Below are 6,237 nucleotides of genomic sequence, written 5' to 3' on the forward strand. Positions count from 1 at the left end.
TGCTATAGCCTCGACATCTATCATGCCGTGCTACTACCTCAGCCACCATCAGGCCGTGCTACTACCTCGGCCTCCATCAGGCAGTGCTGATACCTCGGCATCCATCACGTTGCACTGTTGCCTCGGCATCCAACGGGTCGTGCTGTTACCTCGGCCTCCATCTGGCCGAGCTGCAACCTCGGCCCGACGTCAACAACAAGGATTCCAGAAACGTGTTTTCGTCCACCCCTACAATCAAGGAACGTAATCCCTATTCCGGAGGACAAGACTCTATCCACTACACGTCATCATGACGTCATATGGTTGGTCTTTCCTAGTTAAGAGGGGAATATTTCAGGAATATTCCCAGAATCCCAGAGCCACTCCCCTTGAGGACTCCACGCCTAAACAGGACTCTTCATAATCGTCTCCCACTTGCCCTCCATCAGCAGCATATAAATACCAAGGTAAGCCTCCATCACAAGGGATCGATTACTCACTTCTCATACTGTAAAGCTCTCTTGAGCATCTGTTGTGGAAAGGTCTAACTTAGGCATCGGAGAGTTCCCCGTCGGGTCAGCCTGGCTCTCCTTGTCATCTCTTCTGTGCAGGTCGGCCAAAGCACCAGGAACTGCAGGAGAGATAGTCCGGTCAAATTTTTCCGCATCAATATACTTTGCTAACCTTTAGAAAAAATAAAATAAGACAATAAAAAAAAATAAAGGCTATGGGTGTATATAATAGCCATGAGCAGCCTCCCCTAGGGTATTAATTAATTTTCAAAATTAACTTGGTATTCTTTTTTTTTGGGTATTTTGACTCTTGCAAATAAATCATTTTTCCCACATAGTCAATGGTGGTCAATTTCATGTGTCTAATGTTCCGACTGTTATCATCTTTGCTAATTTCTTAAATTTTTTACTGCAAGTTTTTTGTCTTTTTTTATTTTTATTTTTTTTCCGGTGAGTAAAAAAGATTATTATCATCAAAATAATTTTTTAGATTTTTTAATTCAAGACTAACACCTTCCCTGGTCAAATCTCAGGGTTTTATTATTTGAATCCTCAAGGATAGACTTGGAGCCTTGGAAGGAGGCCATGCAATGTCTAATCTTTCAGGATCCTGCATTCCATATTTACTTCAAAACAAATGTTCATATTAGGCTCCATTTGTTAATTAATTTCATGATAATATATTGACCGAAAGTGAGATAAAGAAGATATGATTTTCATAATAGATATCATCTAATCGAAAGCAAACATTCCATAATGTATATTCCATTATAATAATATAATAAGGACAATTGGGCCCAGAAGAGTTTAGGAAAAAAATAAAAAATAAAGGGCAATTGGCTTAAAAATAGACGTTTCCTGGACGTGTGGGATTTTAAGTGTTTAATAAGGAATTCTGATTTGGGACATTGAATGGTTTAAGAAGACATCGTATGGAAGTAATCAGACTTGAGGCCTAGCCCAGCCCACCCATACAAAATCGAGGGGGAATCAATAGCATCACTAAATTTGCGTATATGGAATTGGGATTAATTGGAATCAATCACATTCAATTCCAAATCAAATAGACTAATTATGTGGATTTCAATCCAAAATTTAAGACCACGACCCATGAGCAGTCTTTTATTTAAGCAAGACAACACACGACCTTTGGTTTTATATTTTTCCTGCCTATATACGGTAAAATTTTCTCATGGATCCAAATTGTCCAACTTTTCCAACCCTTGAATGGATTATAAGAGAAAAAGAGTACATCAAAGAATTGTTAGAAAGGTTTAATGAACTAGGACTCTTAGCTCTCTCTTATTTGAGATGGAATATCATCAGAAAATTGTTTTAGAGATAAATCAATATTTTTCATTTAAGTGAAGAGGAGCATCCTCGTTAATATCTCCTATTATTTTTCGTGGTTATTTTGTTCAAGAGAATTAAGCATAGAAAGATAAGTTCTATATTCTCAATTTACATACTTCCATGGTAACTACCAATAGTTTTTTATATAATACAAGAGCCAAAAGAGCCTTTCGTTGTACCATTCAATGCATCCATCCACACAACTCTGTAGTACTTTCTACGCCAATTTCTGCTGAAAAGAATGGGAGCAACGACAACCTAAAATCCCAGAACATAAGAAATAGCCACATATAAATAGAAAAATAAGTCATTGTCAACCAAACTTTGCTCTTCAACATCACCTTTGTTAGATCAAACACCAAGAAACACGAAAATAAATAGACAAAGAAGATCCGCATGGCACAAAGATTTAACGAGGTTCACACACCACGGTAGTGTGCTACGTCCTCAGGCAAAGAAGAAGATGTTCACTATGCAGAAGAGAGATTACACCAAACAGCGGCGAAAAAACTCGACCTGAAACCCTGGCTCGAAAAAACCCCCAAATTACAATGACTTTCCCAACAAGACAACAGTACATTATATACTTCAAGTCGTGGGTCGACCCATCGGGTCATAATTGATCCGATTGAACCATACTACGCCCCCGCACCCCCTTACAAGATCAGTGCTAGGCTCCAGGCTTGGGCCTATATGCCCAACCCCTCTGCTTCCATCACAGATCTCAGAAAACTTTCCATTCTGGTCGCCACCAAAATATGTCGGATTGGGTCAATCTTCAAAGCAGGTCAAGAATTCGAGGCAAACTTTAACAACCTTCCTTGTATTCATCATAGGGTGGTTGAGGTGATGAACAATTGAGTTCAGTTGGAGGTCCACAAAGTCCTAGATTACCAATGTAGCTATCCTCTGAGAAAGTAGCAAAATTGTTCTCGTATGGGATCTCGCTTGAGAGTTGATTGAAGGCCACATTGAAAGTAGAAAGAGAATAGAGTTGAACTAATTCAGGAGGGATTGTTCCACCAACATGTTGTGAGAGAGATAGACACCCAACATTTCCAATTATTGAAAGGATTTAAAAAAATAGCACATTAGAGAATTGTGAGAAAGGTTTAATGAATGCAAGGCTCTTAGTTTGTCTAGGGAGTTGGCATAGAGAAGGTAGAATGCAAGGCTCTTAGTTTGTCTAGGGAGTTGGCATAGAGAAGGTAGGCTATACAGTCAATTCAAAGTAAACTTATAAAGAAGTCATTCTCATCCAAAACAAGTCATACATGAACAAAGGTAAGCCTGTGGAAAATCAACTCTATTGTTTAATTCCTTTCTTTCTTTCATAACTAATTCATTAATCTATAGAATGTTCGCAACGGGGTCCAACCAGAACCCTGCTTTTTCTTTCAAAGATTAATGAAGTATGACCAATGAGATACAAGTTGGTTATCATGACTCCAATCAGTTATCTGAAAAATAAGTTAATAAGAAAATAATTCACATCATCATCATAGACTAACTAGCCCTTGCAATAAAACTAGTCGGAGACAATCAGGTTTAAATTTCTACATAATTTCTTTGGTGCCTATTGTATTGGTCAATGAGTCAATTAACACCAATGGTCCCTAAGTGTAACTTTTTTTTTTCCCTTCAAGGCCTTCAACGCGTCTTGTTGAGTATTGGCAAAGGAATTAATTTCCCCCTAGAGGAATTATAACTCTATTCTGAGCATGGCCTACACGAGAATTTTTATGTGTCTATCTCTCCTTCCATGTGACTTCCAACAACTTTTTACAGTGGCCTTAGAACACCATTCCTCTAGTCTTAAAATAGAAAATCTTTTATTCATACCAAATTTTTGTGTAAAAAAATAATAACAAAATCTTGTTGTTTTGATTAGGCTATTGGATTTCAAAGCTATGACTGGGAAAACCTTGATTAAGGATAATAAAACTTTCTATTTCAAACTATGAACTCTATATAATCATCTTATTTTCTAATAAAAAAAAACTATTTTTTTCTCCGTTATCTAACCCGAGAGAAATCCAGGGTTCTATAATTAATTTGAAACCTCAAGGCTACTAGTCTGGAGGCCATACGATGCTCAGCTTTTCAGGGTCCCAGTATTCCATGCATTAGATTTGTAGTACAATGCCAAAAGGTCATTCGCACAACCCTTACCTAAAACACTGTAAAATAAAAAATAATTTTTTCTTTTCTTCTATTGGTAGCCATAAGGGTGTCATGATGATATGTGTAGATGGGCTTAGTTTTCAAAATCTCTGGTTCGATCTTCTCTCTCTTCTGTACTTTTGGTGAGATACAGATAAGGGAAGAGAAGAGTAGAGGAGAGGACAATTGAGCTTTTTCAGGCTCCTTTCTCCTTCTGGTTTGCTTCGCTTTCCTGTGCTCTTAGATTGTGTTTATGGCAAGGATAATGTGTCGTATGTATATATCTGCTTTCTTTATATATACTTGAGGATCGAGGGGTGGAATCGGCAGATCCAATTAATCCGACCAGTCAATTGGTTTGATTTTTTATTCTGTTCAAATAGAATTTGTATAAATTGAAATTTAATAAATTTAAAGAAAAATCAAAGCATTTGTAAAATTAAATCAAAACTGAATTAGATCGATTTGGTTTAATTTGTTTTTTATTTTTATTTTTATTCAATTTGAATTGGTTTAGAAATCTCTATCCAATCCAGAAAAAAAGTGCATCTCAGGGCGAAAAATGCATCCCAGTGCACGATGTCCCACGACTGCAGGGTCTGGGAGCATGATTTTAGTGTACCGTTCAACTCATATAGGTTCAATCTATTCAATTTTATTCGGTTCATATTCATTTCTTATACTTTTTTTTAGTTCATGTTCTGTTTATTTGTTAGTTTTTTTAGGGTTTATTTGGTTCAATTTTAGTTAATTCGATTTAAATTTAAATTTGATTTTGATTTTGATTTTATTTAATTCGTTTCAAATCAAAACTAAATTGAATTAAATTTATTTTTCCAAATTGAAAATAAATTGATATCAGTTTTGGTTTCAAATCTAAATTGAAACCCTTGATGGATCTATCCTAGGTTTGGGGGTTTTGGTCGATGATGAACCGGTCCATTCCCCAAATCAAGATTTCAGACCGGCACCTTGACGATCCACCGTACATGTGGCATCGGCTTGCCATAGCAGATAGCCTCTGCTAGCCTTTGCCAAGAGTGCTCACCACGGAGGATTTCGATCCATCGAAGTGACACACAATGGCTATGTTACACTTCTGAGCAAGAAATCATATACATGAAGCGTACAAGTGGGACCAAGGACTTAGGTACCGATATCGATATCGATATCGATAGAGACGGCGGATATGATATCAATGCTTAAAACCATGACTGGGACAAATTGAGGTGTAAGTATCTTAGAACGGCAGTCTAATTCAAGTTTTTTTATAAGAACTCTAACTAATGTGTGATAATTAATCATTTAATTCTATCTCGTAAACATCTTTTTGGTTGCTTTTTCTTTTGGGGGGGGGGTGGGAGAGGGAGATTGCTGTCAGGATGCGTGGTCCTGCATCAGCACAATGGTCAATGAGAACGAACGGACAAAGGCACCCAACCGGGTGTAGCAAGAAAGCCTACCTGAAATGGGTCGAGTGTTTTTATGAGAGAAGAGCAATAGATTTAAAGAAGAAATGTCCAAATCCCAAGCTTGGTATAATCAGAATTGGCTGGTGGTCTAGGTCAACCGCCAAATGACCATGAGGCAACTTGGTAAACATTTGGGAAAAGGAAGGTCAGACCAGACCGGTCAGTCCTCCGAACTTGGGAAGAACAGGATTTAAGGTGGTTTTCATTTTTCATTTGGGGGCAGGGGAGGGGGGGGGACCTCTAGTATAATTCTACTTCTCCATCTATAAATATTATTTTTGAATCAAAGTCCATTATTGAAAATTGAAAACCATCTAAAATCATAATCCTGTTAGAATCAAGGCCCTTATTTGTATAAGCATAAATGATCTGACCTGGTCTAGGATATATATATAAAGAACAAGCTCATGTGCAGGCAGAGGCAAGTGTATATATAAGATTTATCTGAATGTGGCTTGTGTGTGTGTGTGTGTGTGTGAGAGAGAGAGAGAGAGAGAGAGAGAGAGAGAGAGAGAGAGAGAGAGAGAGAGAGAGAGAGAGAGAATAATTGTCTTACATATTACACAATACAATTCTTCCTTACACTGCTTTATTAATTTGAGTGGTAATATATTGACTAGCAATAGTTTTTTATATAAAACAAGACCCAAAAGAACCTGTCACTACACCAATCAATGCATCCATCCACAACTTTGTAGTACTTTCTACGCCAATTTCTGCTGAGAAGAAGAGGAGCAACAACAATCCAGAATCCCAGG

Source organism: Macadamia integrifolia, chromosome 11 (genome assembly GCF_013358625.1).
Source record: "Macadamia integrifolia cultivar HAES 741 chromosome 11, SCU_Mint_v3, whole genome shotgun sequence".
NCBI lineage: Eukaryota > Viridiplantae > Streptophyta > Magnoliopsida > Proteales > Proteaceae > Macadamia > Macadamia integrifolia.